Raw genomic sequence first — 17,688 nt, forward strand, 5'->3', positions numbered from 1 at the left:
TGTTTTTTTTTTTAAAAAAAAGGTGAACCTGCTAAGTACAGCCCGAAGACATATGGTTAGGAAAGCCAGAAAAGAGCCTTTCCTTACACTTTTTCTGTAAGCACTAGAGCCAACCGTTTTCATGTTTTGCTGCATCTAGTAGCGTGTGCTCTTGTTGTCTGGTTTCGAGAAGTCTCCATACTCCATAAGGACATATAGATGAGACAGTTACAAGTTTCATAACAAAACTCTCAGGAGCTAGGGGTAGGAGAGCAGGAAGAAGTATATATGGGAAGAAGTGGAAAATGAAATAAGGAATGAGTTACTGTCAGTGCATGTTTTCTCCAAAGCCTATAACAGACATGAAGTTAGGTTCATCATCTAACACAATCTGTAATTTTATTAAACAATTAGTTCAACTATTACTTGATTCCATGTTTAATGCAGCCCAGCCAGTGTCACCTGACTGGCAGACACACACAATTAGTCAGTGTTTTCATGAGTCAATTGGACCTATTTGGGAGCTCTGTTTAAAATTTTTTCAAGCTTAGAGGATGACTGCAATTAAATTCACTTCATTGGAGTTGTTAGCTTGATGACGAGCCTCTAAGTCACACCTTCTCTGTCATTCTTCCTTACACTCTTATCTTCAACACCCTGAGCATAACTTTCTAGAGAAATTAATATTTTAGGATATCTCCATTTTGCCTACCATTTTTAAACAGCTGATTCCCAGACATCTCCCATGCTCTCCATGTTAAGCACCAATAAAGCATCTCAGCACTCTAAAACGGGAGTCAATTCAGGCCTCGATCCAAATCCCTTAAAAATCTATTGGACTCTTTCAAATAATCATAGTAGCCATTGGTTTTAAGACATTTGAGTTCCCAGTCAGTTCTCGCTAGAAGTCGTGGCCCTATGCATCACATATGTGAAACCACTTGGTTTATAGGACATGCAGTAAGGACAACTGAGTAAGGGTGTGACAGAAATACTGATGAAGTGATTTGTGTAAAAAAAAGAAATAGTTAACATAATTTGTAGCTTTATCTAGTTATTTTTTAAGCAACTGTACTTAGCAGATGGAAGTAATTTTTCTGAAAAGAGGAAGAAAAAGAGGCCCCTGAAATTTTATGAAGGGGTGAACAAACGTGTTTTGGCTGCCACATCCCCAAGACACAACACGAAATTCCTAGTGGTCTAGGGAAAAAGCTGCAACATGCGTGTTACTATGTCACGTGTTAGGAGGTGACAGAGGTGAATAGTTTTGCTTGTTAAAAGTAGTAAAGCAGGCTACCTTTGTTCTTCCATTCACATACAAAATAGATCAGCACTGAACAGTCTCTAACTGTTTTTACTTCAGTCTCTTTATGTCAACTTTGTGTACTGTCTTTAAAAAAAAAGATTAGCATATATTATGATGTTTGGTTTACTACCATGTGGGATAATGAAAGACACAATTACATTACCTCTCAGACACAAAGTTTTTTTCCAGGATGGTTACATGCAAGAAAGGCAAATCACGCTGTAAGCAATGAGATGAAAAGACTGGAACAAACTGTATGCAATTAGCTTAGCAGACTGGATGGAATTGGCCAGAATTCAGATGTGGTACAAATAAACAATAAACAACGGAGTTGCATTTGCTTACCTCATGTCTGAATTTGATCTATTGATCTTAGCATATAAAAGCAGTGGTACTGGGAGTAATTTAGCTGTAATTCTTGCTCTGTTGTAGTTAAACTTCATGACTTGAAGTCATTGACTTCAACCTGCAGAAGATCAAGTTCAGAATGGTTAAGAATTTCCCCACTTTTAAAAGCATTATCTTCAACACATTACAAAGAAGAGGCAGAGCATAGAGGTCTGATCCCAACTGTTTATTAAAGTATAATCTCACAACATTACTTTTTAAGGCAAATAATTTGTCAGAAAGAAGAAAATAATAACTGTTCTTAGACATAGTAACTGTTGCTAAACCTTTCTCAGGATGCAGCTGCCATTTGCATGGCAATTGTACCACTCTGTAGGTTAGGGTAAAGATACAGCCCTAACTTTTTTTTTTTTTTTTGTTCTTATCTCTCTTTGGTGCACTGCTGCCCTTGTTAATCTTCAATTCCCAAGTGTTAGCGAAAGAGATTTTTGACTCCAGGGACTACAGCCACAGCCCATGGAAAGCAGAAGCAAGCAAAAGTCTTTTGGTACACCCAATTCCCTCCCCAAGACAGACAGACATCATTTTTTCAGATGAGACACAACCCGGCACTCCACAAAACAAAACAAAAAAAAATATATTTTTTTTTTTAGGTGTATGACACAATGGAGGAACGAGGTTAGTGCTGAGGGTAAATTCCAAATAGCTTGGCATGTTTTCCTGGATTGTCTCTTACCTAACCCCCAAAATTCTGTCTCACAACAGCCTGCTGGGAGCAGAGGGGAGTGGGTCCGGAGCTCATAGACAATACCAGGCACACACACAGCCACCACACACACAAGGCAACAAGAATTAGCTAGTCTACTGCAAATGTCAGCCAATTTATGTAATATCCTTTTACTCAGCATTTCTTATTCACTGGAGAGTGAAAAATCTCAATAAACAGTCTCTGAAGAATCAAAAGTGGGGGAGGTTAGTTGGATTCACAGTCTTTCCCCAGTCACTGCTGTTGTTGGCTGCTTGATAGTCCATACATTAGTTCAATTAAGTAACCAGTGAAAAAAGCCAGCATTTATTTCATAAGAATTACCAATGCAATTGGTGTTAACAAGTTCTAATTGTTATGAGCAGCAGCTGTCATTTTAGGCTGACTAAGCACAACAGCTCTGGGCTGCTGCTGTTCATGTTATCCCATGAGGCACACAGAAGACTTATTCCAGAATCCAATTTGTCCAGAGAATAGTTTTTCAGATGGTAGAGAGCCAGAAAGTACAGACCGGATGACAGCAATGCTAAGACTTGCTGATTTAACACACCTAGGAAACAAAGGAAGAGCTGAGAAGCGGAAGGAGAGTTTGGAGATGAACAGACTGGATATAAATAACACCAATGATTTCCCCAGCCAGCCTTTCTAGTAAAGAAATACATTGGTAGTATACTTGCACCACCTTGAAACAGGACCAAGAATCTCACCTGTTCAGCACTTCAGAATTACGTATTTGGCAGATGATGAAAAATGACTGACCTTTGTTGCTACACTACATTAGTTTTCTATTACTATTTTTAAATTGCTTTAATTTCAGCGCTCTACTTTCCTGTTCTTTCTAGGAGAGTGAGCAGTAATAAGCTGTTATGAATGCTGCAGCTTTTTTAAAAAATAGGAAGGAATGAGGAAGAACGCAGATTTTCTACTCATCACAAAACAGAAGAAATTTCAGTTAATTGGCTTACAATCAGAAACAAAAGCTGTTATGATCAAAGTAAAGCTTACAATGCACATCAGACAGAGCTCTGAAATTAAATCATCTCTCTTTACTGGTATTGAAAAATCTAAGAAAAATTTAGGGTTAAAAGTTCCAAAACCAAGTACAGAAATGCACAAAGAAGTACGTGGTCTCTATTTCTATAAAAAACAGTGAGCTCCAGACTTGCTCTAAATCCTCCTGAATTCAGTCTCTTTTGACAAGAGATACGGGCTTGAGCAATGCCTGATGAGGTGCCTCCTGCAAGAAACCCCACTTGTAGAGAGCATGTAGACACCACAGACCTTGCAGTATGCAGGAGGATAGGTGGCAATTTCTAAAACTGAGATTAATATGATCCTCTACCACAAATAAATAAGCAGAAGTGATGGATTTTTATTTTATTTTCAACTTGGAATTTGTTTTATTTAGAGATGTTTAATTTATAATTATATCATGCTGGCTCAATGCTTAGTTGTGTTATGGCTCTCTGCCCAGAGATCCTCCTGGATGCAGCTTTTAACAATGTCTTTGTGTTTCACAGATGGTCTGTATTTGCCTTTTGCCTTTTTTTTTTTTTTTAATATTAATTGCAAGATTTTAAAATGAAAAGAAAAAGCAGTAACAGTGGAACGGTTTTAGGCTTCATGTGGTTACTTGTCTCCAGAATTTCTTGTGGAACTGAGTTGCTTTAGATTAATGCAAAGTCTGCAACATGCATATCATATCAATCTCTAAGTATAGTTTGAAATATTAGCAATATGTAATGCTTTCAGAATTATGTCTGATGTAACGGGTAAGAGATCATCTGTCGTAATTGCAACGACTACAAAAGCTCTCATAAGGAATCGCCATTTATTGTTAGTCTGCTGTAGTGCAGATCTCTGCTGCCTTAAACATACCTGTAAGGCAACGAGCAGACGTGCATTATTACAATGAAGTAATAAACCTTTAAAGGCCTACCTGAGGCAAGGCATGGGGTGTGGGCTTACTTGGTTAACAAAAGATAAGTAACGCAAGAAAACTAGAAAATCAGGAATGGGGATTTTCTCCCTGAAAGGGAAGAATGACAATACATCCTTCCCCAGAGTAGTTCTTTCTGAGACTGCGCAGCCTATAGGCAGTTCCCCATAGGGTACACTGGAGTCCCCATAGACAATGCAGTAGTTTGAGAAGGTCACACGGTTCCCGTGTGTGTCCCAAGTATCAACCGTAGCCAACCGCTGGTAACCAACTTGCTAAAAAACCAAACCAAAACAACAGCAACAAAAAATTGACTCATGATATTCTACAGCCTGGCTTATATATTACTCCAGATACCATCAGGGAGATAGTCCCACCCACTGCTGGTCCTGTCCTCTGGACAAGGCCCTGTCTTACATTCACTTCATTCTCAGTGACATTTCTTCTACAGGACCGGAAAGTCCTGACTGATTGCAGCACATCACAAGTAGCCCTAGTTCTTCTCAGAAGCAAACACTGGGATCTTGATCCTAAATATTTTGTATTTGAGGATACTGTGGGGTTTGGCTTTCAGTCCCTCACTTTCCTGCCAATTTCAAATGTGATTCAAAACCAAGTTCATTTTCTGATCTGTTGAAGTCATACTCACAGGACTTTGTTAGAAGCAGAATACAGAAGGGATTGCAAGAAAATAAGCTGCAAGAATTTCTGGAGATGGCACGTCCAAAACAATTTAAGAGGCTAGATCAGATGACAAGGCCATCATCTTTATATTAATCCCTTCCTTCCACGCACATTTTGGAGGCCTAGGAAGAATTCTCTCTTGCCTAGATTTTTAATACAAAAAGCTACTCATGTGGAGACAATCTCTCCTGTAGAAGATATGCTGTTTGACTGTCTTGTCATTAATGAACATGAAATTATCAGCTAATAAAAGATGGTGAAACAGTAAAACAATCCAAGAATAAATCCTAGACCACTTATGACTCCTTCCCAGTAAGTTAAATTTCAGTGGGACTTTTGCTATTGTTCTCAACAGACCACAAAGAGAAACTCAGTCTGTAATCAGCAGTAATTTCAAGGCAAATAAAAAGGAGTAAGTAAATGCCACAAAGAATCCTTCTTAGGCTGCTGGCAACGCCACAGCTACAAAATTAGCCTCTGCTTGTGACATTCAAGCAGATGGGTGTCACCCAGGTGGAACAGATGACACATTAAACAACAGACAGTCTCTCACTCCATCATATTTGACCCCAAAAGAATGACAAAGCTCGTATTTAAGGAAGAAATTACTGTGATCTGCTATGCACATTATGCAAGTCATCCCACGTGCATTTAGAGACATAGGTACAGAACAGATTGTGAGATATAAGGGTTTTACCTACATTAATTTAACCTACAGGCATTATGGAAAGGTAAGTCTGTAGCTGAGCTTCCTACACAACATAGAACCTTCTTCATCTGTCGGTAAAGCAGATACTGTGTTGCAAACAACAAGAGGAGGAAAGGGTATAATTAGTTCCATTTAAAAACAAAACACAATAAAGTGCAGTGAAAGAAGAGAAACAGCCTAAAGGTAAAGTTAATTCAGCAGATTTACCGTGCTTCTCTCTTTATGAAGAGGCATCAGCAGAGTAATGCATGTGGGCTTAAAAAAATGAGTTTACAATGGCTACACGCATGGGGGAGGGCAGCCCCATGTTACTGTGGGTCCCACAGTTCAGAGAGAGACATAGAGCCCGACAGTTGATCAGACTATTTATCTGATTATTATTAATGGCACAGTACAGAATATTTTGCTGAATGAGGTCCCTTACTGGGCCAGACCCTGGCCTGCAAGGCTGCTCTGGGGAATCGAGCCATCCCAGTGGGCTGACACTCAGCCTCCTGGGGACGACAGCCCACCCACAGGAGACACTCGGCACAGCTTGCTGTATAGCACACACAGCTCTTAGAGGAGAAGGGACATTTTAAACAAAGCTGGATCAGTTCAGTTAGAAACGGATTTAAACCCAGCGAAATTCCTGAGATGTCGAGCCAGGTAACTTCTAGTGTATTTTCTCCTCAGGGAATTTGTTTTTTTTTTTTTTTTTTTTCAGATAAATATTTAAAATCAAGCAGGTATGTTTTCATCTATTTAGGATTCCTGCTGAAGGCAATGAATTTGTAAACAAGGGAAGCAAAATAGGGTATGAATCTATTCTAAAGGAAGCATAATTAAGAGCACTTTATTTTTTACAGCCCACAGTAAAAACCCTCAATAGCTAGAAACATTTGCTGTTTTTCAAAGCGTGAATATGTCAAAAAGACTGTTTTCCATCCAATATCACAAGAGGGAAATAACCAAGACCAAAATAATGTCTTACAGATTTTATTTTATGTATGAATCAACTAGTCTAAAGGAAATACTACCTTCTTTGACTAGAAGCATGGAAGAGTTCAAGGATACAGTATGTATTTTTAAAGAAAAAACTAATACACATGTTTGGAAAGGAAGAGGACAAGACTTAGGCTCCTGGCAGTATTTGCAGACATCCACAGACATTTTGAATAGAGGTATTCTTCTGGGGGCTTTCACCTTGTCTGAAGGTTTTGTACTTGTTCCAGGTCTTGCGCTGTTTATTACATTTTAAAAAGTCAAGTTATTCTTTCCTACTGCACTGCAAACTAGAACATTACTCTTGCTAATTTTGGGGACTCAAGAGAAAACAGAGCAGGGGAACAGCCAGACACAGATGAAAGCATAATTCTAAAAAAGCAATTTAAGTTTCCACTTAAAAACAACAACCAACAAAAAAAAAAAAAAAATCAACAAAACCAAACAGACGAGGTAAGGATTTTCCTCAAACCTGCAGCAATAAAGTCTGTTAATTTTCTGCTTACAATATTAAAGCCATTGCTATCAAAAATGCCTGATCCAGCACTGCATCACATCAGCAATACAGGAAACATGACAAGGGGCAACTTCTTAATGCTTTTGTTAAACCAAGACAAATAAACAGAGGCAGATCCCACAGAGGAGATTAATATTAAAGCCATAAAGAGATAGCATGTAAAGTAAGTGACTGCGGATTATAAGAAATTTTTGAGAGAGATATTAAAAAGAATTAGTGCAAGTCAAAACCCCGCACATACACTGCAGTCTCATTTCATCTCCAGAGTATTTAAAAAGGCGACATTCATTCCATGCTGCCAGTATGCCAGGATGTATGTAGAGGAACTGTTCTGCTCTACTGAGTTTGCACTGTATGTTGTATGACTACTAGTAGCTCAGCTTGGCACGCTGTAACTGCTGTGGTTTAATCTTCACCCTATATTCCAAAAAAGAGCTACTGTGTTCATTGTCAAGGTTTACTACTACCCTCCAAGAACTACTACTACCCTCTCCTAGGTATTATCCTTACAGAGTCCAGACTTGTCAGAATTCTGTACGGCCAAATAACGCAGAAGGCTTTTAGACAAATTCCATCAGCTTTATCAGGTTTGCAAATGAAGGAAATAGGTCTTTCAAAGTGAAGAAGCCAAATGTTAAATGACATCAAACATTCATTCATTACTACAATAATTCTGACTCCTATTCATTATCCAAGGCCTCATTTTGATACACACTGTATGAACAGAATAAAGAGTTTCTTCTCTACAGAGTTTGCAGTTTTAGAGATAAGAAACAGACTGACAGAGCTGGATATGACTGTCTCCAAAGCTGACTGTTCTCCATAAGTGACATTCCCTGCAGGAGACATCCTTTAACCACTAGGGATGCTGGGCTCTTAATCCGCATGAAATTCTTTGGCAGAAGGGATGGCTCAACCTACTGCAGCTCTGAAGCAAATTTTTTCCAGGTCATCATCAAGTACTCAAGTGCTATTGCTATTAGAGCTTATCAGAGGTTCATCCAAGAAAGAACGGCTTTTAATGGAGGTTGCATTCCTCATCAGCATTAGCAGTCCTCAATTTTACGCTTCCTTTCACTAAGAAATTATCAGAAAGACACCCTTTTCCAGTATTCAGAAGAGTGAGGAAGGACGATCATGTTTTTGCAATAATCTGTTTCTTAGGGACCAAGCCTTTTAACTCCCCAAAGCAACAGAAACTTCACTGACGTTTTTAATGAAAAGAGGATTGGTTCCTGTATTAATTCACGACCAAAGCATGATTCCCCCTTCCCCTCCAGTCTCCAGAGAATAACATAACAGCGAAATAACATCTTGTCACACATGCACATCAGCAAAAGCATCTGTAAATTCTCATTCAAGAACTGAATTTATGGTAGTGGCTCATAGCAACACATAAAACAGAAAGAAAACAGCTTGATTGGCCTTTTAAAATAAAATCCAATTCGTAATAAATCCTATTTACTAGGATTAGCTGAGGAAGATGGATGTGAGCATTTGAGGGAGGGCAGGGAATGGAACATCTTATTTGTATAATGCCTCTTCACATCATGGCCACATACTAAATTCCAAGCATCATGTTGTAGGGCAGTCTGAAGTTCTATTTTACAGGTAAGCAAACACAGTTAATTAAAGCAGCACCTCTTGGCACAGACAGAAGTCACATACTTTTAAATTAGCCCCTGTATTTTGGAAGACCTTTCTTCAGCAGTTTAATAATAAGTCTGTTTAATGATCAGACTTGAACAAACAAGACACTAGAATAACCAATTTTAACTAATTTTCTTCAGCTTCTCCTGGCCTTGGAACTCCTCTCTTCTTCCACAGTTTCACTGGCCTTATGAATGGTTGCGAGAGGAATCTGAAAGGCTGGAGGTCCTCCTCAAGCTCTGTTGGGAAACAGTCCCGAGTATCCATCACTGCAGCTGAGATTCAAGAGCCGTTCCCTTATTAGCCACGGCAACTCCATGTATTGTAACTACTGATCTGACATTTGGCAATTCTGTTGAGCTTATTTACAGCACTGCTCTGAGATGTCAAATACTTCGAAAATACAAGCCAGAATAATTGCATAGCCAGGGTCACACATAAAACCATTTTTTAAGTTAATTGCCTGGTACTTCAGATAAACAGTGAAAGATTTGGGCTTCTTTTCCAGTAAAGCTCTCTTACTGCCAATTACATCTGAGTTTCCTGGCTTCTGGTAGCCATCAGCACACTGTCACAGCTAAATGGCTCCAGAAAACAAGTATCCTTGAACAACAACTTGAATGATACGCTTGGGATGGTTATTTAAACAGCGCTTATGTAAACTAAGAGATGAAAGGCAGTGAGAAGCGAGGTACTGAACACTGGCTGCCCCTTACCTTGAGCAAGGCATACTCAAGGAACTGGAATAACATTCTATTAGGAGGACTTTGCCAGTTAATTAAACTGATCTAATCAACATATCTGTATTGCTGCAGGTGTACTAGTCCAATTTTCATCACTGTGGGGAATCAAAGACATTATATTCATATGGAATTATACACGTGTAATTGCATTCATGACCACTTCCCCTAAAATAGTATGTGCATGGTATATGCCTATCTTTGAGCTGCAACCCACAGACAGAACTGCAAATGCAGGGAGCAGCAAATGAAATACAGGAATTAATACCCAAAACAAGACATAATTCCTTTCAATTTACTGGAGGGGTTCTTTTTGTACAAGGCTGTTCTTGGACAAAATTAGGATTTACTGATAATAGATAGTTATTCTGAAAAAGGAGGTATTTTGATGGTTTTCTTTGACGTAAACAGGAGGTGAATAGATTAACTGCCCTAGCTCAGGATTGTATGAATAGATCACAGGTTAGTATTGCTAATGGAGAAACTGTGTCTGTTCTGCTCTAAAATGTGTATATATATATGTAGATAGATAAATAAAATTTACTTTATACAACTGCTCTGGAGTTATTTTGGCTCTTCAGTACTAACAAATATGGGTGTTCTGTTGTTTGGTTTTGTTTTTAAGGTTAGTCAGTGAAAGCAGTGACTCAGGTTACACCTTGGAAATAAATCAGTTCACCGTGTTATTTTTAGTCATCTCTCCAAATCTGCAACACTGGTTAAATATTTGGTCTCACAACACAGCAGACAAAAGTTGTAAATAGCACTAAACCCCAACCTACTGATTTGAGCTGAAATAAAAGACAGTCAGGAACCAATCTGCCCATTACTTCTAAATAAAAGCTGCATGCTGTCATTTATACTCTTACAATAATTAAAAAATAATCCTATTGTTTGGAGTAGCACTTGGTCCCCAAGGAAAGAATTCCTTTCCATCTAAACAGATTTTTACTTTTGTTTTGAATCTCTGCCAGGCAGGGAAACCAAATACAGGCTTTCCCCACTTGGATCCCCCCCCTTCCCATGAGCTCTTTCACCATCTGTGCATGATCATGGCCCAGCCTTTCTTTCCACCCCTCTGAAAAGCACACAAGGATTCCTCCCAAACATGTCTCATCATGGGAACATGTGCCTGCTGGGGATGGCGCTGGTGAACTTGGGGTTGGATTACATGTAACACAAAGCCATTCCCCAGGGGCCATCGGGGGCCTGTTGTGGAGGCAGAATTTGGGGAACTATTTTTTCCCCTCCACACAGGGAAGCACCTCTTCCCTGAACTGCCTTGTCCCTCCCTGAACTGCATGGGACAGGGAAGGCACCGTCACTCCCTCTCTTCCCGCTCCCGACCACCGCAGCTGGCACTGAAGGTCTTCTGTGCACTCCCCATTTCAGCAACCACTCTGTAGACTACTAGAGCCGCTCTGCAGGGTTTCTGCCTGTAAATCCTTGCACTAATGAATTCACTGATGATTCTGCATGGCCCTGCTGAACTATCGAACTCTTACGTACCGTCCCTCTCCACGGCTGCTCAGGATGTTTCCCATCATGTCCTCTGAGGGGATTCAGTGCTTTGAGCTCAAAGGCATTAATGCAAGGGAGACGGCGAATGCTGTGGTCAACGCTTGGCCCACAGAGATCACACCTCAGTCAGTCTGCAGGAAGCTTCGCTGTGACTAGTTTACACTGACAACGTCTTCAGACAGCAAAAGCTTGAAACTCCCTTCTAAGAAAGACTGTCCTTCCAGAAGCCACCAAAGTACTCAACCCTGCAGACACATGACTTAATTTCATTTTTGTTCCTCTACTAAATCTTGAAATGCATGCCGCATGCCTGGAAAAGGGAGTGCTTGCAGGGGAACAGAAGTGCAGTTGCACCTCAGACACTGTTTCCTCTGATTACACACTCCTTTCTAGTCCCTGCTGTATCTGCAAGTATTGCAAGCATTTGTAAGGACTTGCAGAAGTACTTGCAGAAGGTTCCAGCTCAGGTTATGTTCTCAAGGCTTACTGTAATGCACATAACACAGTTGCACTCTGCTGGGTGCTGTGGAATATACAGTCCAGAATTTGCAAAACATGCACACGTAGACAGCCACAAATGCTAACTGCAGCTTTCAAAAGGGAAACAACAGCAATAACAACAGAGTTTCCAGGAACATAATGCAACAAACTGAATCCCAGAACTCACAGCAAACCATCACTGAAATGCAGCTAAAGACGTAACTATGGGTGCTTTTCAAAAGTCTAAAGAAATGGATATTACAAACGGAATAAACAGATAGGAAGCCAAAATAGGCAGAGCAGTGTGTTCTTTTCTTCCTTCCACCATTTAGGTTAAAAACTAGTCTCTAGTTTGTGCACATACCTGAGCTGTTCTCACTCTCCCCTCAACTGTGCTGAAATCATCCCTGTGGCTATTAGTTCTTGGAGCAATGTTATCTACAAAGAAGAAGCCCTTTAAGACTGCAGATCTATTCACACTTGGTTAACCATCTTGAAAGAAAAGGGTCTTGGTCCTGCAGCTTTGCAATAAATGGTTAACTAATGCAGCAATGCTGGCGGCAAGTGGCAGAATTTAGTCTGTGATTTTTTGATTTTTGCAAATTCCTGTCATACAAGCTATGCTCTAACTGTATTGGTGTGGAATTGATCTCAAAAGGATTACTGATCTACAGAGACAGAGGAATAAAACTGCAATATACTTCCTCTGTGACTTTGAGGAAAGAGCTGTAGAAACAGCAGTACGGATGGTCACATTCTGGAAGTTACCACAAGCTAAAAAGTTTAGCTTAACTCCCAAGGTAAAGAATTAACACAAAAAGTTGTGCAAGGCACAGAGCAAATGTATAACATTGTGCCACGCTTTTGAACACCCCATCACACCCTGATCCCTTCAAAAAGTAAAAAATTTCCCACAAAGGCTGTGGTTTTGATACAAAAAAGAGCATTTACAGCTGATCAGTACCAGATCCACGTTTTACATTAGCTGTAGAAAAACAACTGAACAATTTAACATTCCCTGTCAATTTCCCTTATACAAATTGTAAGGCTTGTACTAAGTGTCTGTTGTTAAAGGTTCTCCCAAAAGTGACTGTTGTGCACAGCAGCCCTGGCAACATTGCAGGTTCCAGTACAGCAAGCACGCCCTTGAAGCAGCAGCTCAGTCACATTTGAGTATGGCGCTGTCATATAGCAGGGTGTTATGGAGTTTAAACACAAAAAAGATTTTTTAAAAAATTCAATAATGAGACATTTCATTCATTCATTACCTGGTACAGTTGGCGCAACTCCTCAAGATGTCCTGCCTGAGTTGGTTATGGGAAGCCAACCTGCTTTTCATAGAAGTTTGGTTCTTGATGCTGGCCTGCTGCAAGACCCCAGTTACTTTGATCCACTGCAGAAAGCCTTAGATGAGGAAACTTCTTAACATCACTGGGCAAGACACATGCTGAGAACATTTGTTCTAAAACAAACACTAGCAAGAATAAATCAAGAAGTTCAAAAGGAAATAAAGAGGTTAGGCAGTGTCCATACAGACACCAGGGTAAGCTTGTTTCTTATTCAATTAGATAATATTACTACTAACTCCACCCAGAGACATTTTATGGGGGCCTAGGAGTCCTTGGAGAGTACAGAAGACATATAGGAGATATAATTTATAGCTACTAGTGTCATTTTACATTGATCAAAAACATTCTTGTGCAAGTTTGCATCAGTTTCCCAAAGTAACGTAGCAAAAGGTAATCTAGTCTCACTAACTGTAGACCCCAACGCGTGAAAAGGGAACATGCTGGACAGGTGATGTTTCTAAGTAAAAAAGCAAACCATGTTATTTCCCCGAATGAGGAGCACAGGACAGCAGGCAGATTTTTGAAATGTTGAATCCTCTAAAAAAAATAAAATAAAATAAAATAAAATTCCACTTCGCTCCCCTTATTTGAATCTTTCCCAGGACAAACTGAAGTGGAGATAGGGCAGCCCAGAAGAGCATCCCAAACAGTCTGCTTCCATGTCCTCCCACCAAGCCATTCCAAACCATCTTGGCTCAATAAAAACCAACCCCAGCTATTTGCGATCCCAGACTGCCTGGCTGAGGGAGGTTTAGCTTTGCCTTTGCTAGAAGACACCCAGCTCCCCACTCCCTGCCTCGGGCAGGTAAAGACAGGGCAGCCAGCTCATAGCTGGGCAAGGCAGCAGGCAGCCAAGCTCACGGGTGGGATGGCTGGGGCAGCCAGCCGATACCTGCCAGGCTGCTCCATGCCCCAGTAGCACATTTGGCCTGCTGCAAGCACTAGTCGCACACATCCCTCTCTCTAAATATATGCACATACACGATTTATTCTTACTTCAGTTTTTCCACATGAGAAGTTAGAGAGAAGGTCCAAAGGGAAGAGAGGGAACCATAGCAGAACTCATCTGAGACACAGCCCGTCCCAGTCCTCTTTCCTTTCCCCTTTCTTTTCTTTACCCACTGTGCTGTAGCAAGGAAAAGAAACAAATAAATCTTCTGCCAACACTAATGGGTCACTTTACAGTCAACATAAGCCTTGGGGAAAACTCTGTAATCAAGGCTTCCTTCTCCCTTTGGGATTTAAGCTAACATCTTTCTGCTAAGACAATGAAGTTTTTCCTCAAATACTGAAAAGAAATACAAGGAAAGTTGACAGACTTCCCACTGCACAGAGGGAAGTCAGGCAGCATTTACCCTAACTGCAGAAAACCAGGCTTTGCAACACACACAACAAACCTCCTTCCAGTAACCCCTGATATGCTACTTGCACCGTAAAGTCTAGAGGAATACAGCTAGGAAAGCAACTTTCAGCAGAAAAGCTGAAAGTAAAAAAAAAAAAAAAAGTAACAGCTGACAGTTTGAGCAACCTCAACAGCACAGCTAAAACAGACCTCGCCCGTTTCTTGCTAGCTAGTGCTCTGTAGCACATTCCTACCTCTATAATACCTGTGGTTATACCAACTGATATACACCAGTAAAATTTGCTTTCAGTAAAGCTCTATTTTTATTAGAAAATAAAGGTACGTATATGAAGCAACAGAGTGAGGGTGACAAACGCTTGACCCGTGAAGTAACTCAGATTTGGCACTTCTGTAAAGGTCAGGGCTTTATTTCATTCACTGAGCACATGCAATCTCCATCGTTAGCCTTCTTGGAGCCTGCTCCTGTCTCCCCTCACAGGACACCTCACCCCTCAGGGCAGAGATGCACCTTCTACATCAGTCCTTCAACTGATGGGATAACTCAGGTCTACCAGTCACTTTGTCCTCATGAGCAGAGCTGAAAATCTCTTGTCACTCCATAACTTTCTCCTAGATTAGATCCCCCTCTCCACCTCCCTCCCCTAAAAAAGGGAAATATCCTCCCAGCCTCTTCAGCAGCCCTGGCCTGGGACATCAAAAAGAGAAATAAACAATCAAATAAATTGTCTCAACTTTCCCAACTCTCTTGTGAACTCGGCTTTTCTCCTTCAGCCCTTCCTGCTCCATAACTACCTTAGCCTCCACCCTCCCACGGTCATTGCTATCAGTCCTTATGGGACTGGAATTTGCAAGCAGGCTGTGCCCTCTAGGCTAGCCCAGCTTGGGACAAGGGTCCTGTTGCTATGATTAAGACCTCTACTACATTTCAGGAAATCATGAAGGAGCAGAGAGACCAAAAAAGTTGGCCTTATAAAGATAAATATTAAATAAAATGGCATCAGCCCTAAAGAGGAGGAGGAGTGAGCAAGGAATGATGATACTGGGATGCAAGGGAGAAACAAGGCACCTGATTAGGGCAGGGTTTCAGCAGAGAGAGAGACGCTGCCTACTCCTTGGGACAATTCCTTCCCTAAAATCTCTGTCGTTTCCCGATTTCCCAGGCACATCAAATGTAAAAGCTTAGCTCTTCCATCACATCATACTCTGCACAAACAGCCTTTGTGTACCCTAGAAGGAGCCTCTGCCCGGGAGAAGCTGAAATCGCCCACGGCAGTTGTTGAAATCATTCCCTGCGCCAAGAGCCATGGCAGACACACACAGGACCTCATTCTGTGTTGCAGAGAGGTTTGAGGGATTTGAAGGTGGGGAAGCCACATGCGTATATTGTATTTCACACTGCAGAAGGAGGATGCCCTGAGGACAGCATGCATGCTAATCTTCTATGCATATCAAAGAAATTATTTTAAGTAATCCAGGATACAATATCTAGCTACTTTATAAAATTTTCCATTTCCTTGGCCTGTAGAAAAGCAAGTGTTAAATAATCAAAATACAATGTCTGACAGCTTTTTAGAAAACCTCTGCATCACAATATTTAAATGTATCATTATGTGCTTTTTAAAAGCCTGATTGGAAAAATTACATCATTTTGGATTTTCTCAACATTTGGTGCGTCAGCTCTCAGTGTCTAAGAGTCCTATAAATAGATGTTTGGACCACCTCAATACAATTCATGTACGCAATTTTTTCCGTAATCCACTTAACTCTATTATTCAAATAAAGTGCAACTGGATCTTTTCTTGGGAACAGGGATTATGCAATGCTCCTCCGTACAGGAGGTTCAAGAAAAACAGTATAAAGCCAAACATGAGCTGCAAACACTTGCAGAGCAGCAGAGTTTGTTTATATTTATTTATATGCTGTATTTCCATTTCTTTCTCACCTAACAGCCACTAGCTCCTTTTGCCTCTTTTGATCTACCAAACTGTTTCTCTCTCATGTCTTAGGACACAAAGAGTGTGGCCAAGCAGTTCAACATCAATTGCCAGCCAATTAATAATGAAAACAGAATTGCAGCATGATCAAAACTTTAATATAACTAGATCCCTATGCTGCTAGGAACTACTGTTTCAAATGAAAATTCTAAACCCCTATAGTACTGATGAGATTTTGCCAAAATCCACTGAATTCTGGAGTTTGTTAGAAAACCAAATATTTACAGTTTCAGGTCAGAGATGGCTGAATACTATGAGCATAGCTTTCTACACACATTAGAGTTTTTCTCTCATATTTCTAAAAGGCAACTGCTATTAATATGCTCCCTTAACCTCCTTAAAAGCCTTCCAGTTACATGTGAATAGAATACAAATATAAAAATATGTGATTCAGCAATGAGAACTCTGAATGAAACCTTTGAAAATATACTGTATAACACTAATACACACACATACATATATACCTAATATGTATCTAAACCGTATTTGAGGATTAATTTCATTATCTGTGTCTTTTCCTTATATACAGGATATATCAATTATTCACCTAGCGTGAACCACTTGGGTAAACAGCTCTATGAAAGATCCGAGTATATAATTTGATACAATATATACTAGCGTAGAAGAAAGCTCAAGGATAAAATGCATTTAAGATGGACTCTTTTCTTCATAAAAAATGAAGTTAGGGCTTCTGGTCAGTTCAACACTCAAAAACTATTTCTAAGGATCCCAATTTCACCTCATGTTTAAGGTTAATTTAGAACCTCAGTAGCCTACCCCACCTCTCCGGGGAACTCCCAGCTATGGAGACCCCTAAGCTGTAAGCAAGTCCCAAAAAGGGCTGTTTTTGGCAGAATGCAGTGTAGGTTAGTGAGTTATGTGTTACAGGGATGAAGATGTCAAAGGAAGCAAAAAAATCTGGAGAACATGAGGGAGGTAGAAAATATCAGATACTGTCAAGTATCTACTGACAATTATAATGGGATATAATGCTGAAGTGTAGGCACCACAGGGGAGACGTTTTGGGAATTGTCTTTCCTTTTCATTAACTCAAGCCCTCTGGAACTGGGCACCGTGAAATGCACAGGTAGAGAGGATGGACCTTCCCAGGAGGAAGGAGCAACTCCAACAGGGAACAGAGGCAGGGAACTGTGTTAAGGCTCAGTACAAGTCAACTGGGGGACTGCCAGTGGTCACAGGGGTTTGAGGCAGCTGATGGCTCTTCTCTGAGATGTCTTCTGCAGTGGGGAGATACCGCAAGGAAACCAAATCCAGAAGAAATAACATTGACTTCAAATAGTAAATAAGTAGCAGCGAAGGCTCTAAGAGTAGAATAACCTCTCGGTTTTTGTCTGCCTT

The 17,688-nt window shown here is 40.4% G+C and overlaps 1 protein-coding gene across 1 annotated transcript in view; it reads right to left on the reverse strand.

Moving 5' to 3' along the window:
- The window catches only part of BBS12 (Bardet-Biedl syndrome 12), a 33,648-nt gene that overhangs the window by 9,237 nt on the left and 6,723 nt on the right, over nucleotides 1-17,688 (reverse strand). The window contains exons 4-6 of the mRNA XM_087735637.1: nucleotides 13,969-14,098; nucleotides 12,892-13,509; nucleotides 1,631-1,751 (exon numbers count right to left, since the gene is read on the reverse strand). The gene's annotated coding sequence lies outside the window, so the exon portion shown is untranslated. The remainder of the gene's footprint in view (nucleotides 1-1,630; nucleotides 1,752-12,891; nucleotides 13,510-13,968; nucleotides 14,099-17,688) is intronic.

Source organism: Nipponia nippon, unplaced genomic scaffold (genome assembly GCF_047370975.1).
Source record: "Nipponia nippon isolate SJK-2023a ecotype South Korea unplaced genomic scaffold, ASM4737097v1 scaffold_6, whole genome shotgun sequence".
NCBI lineage: Eukaryota > Metazoa > Chordata > Aves > Pelecaniformes > Threskiornithidae > Nipponia > Nipponia nippon.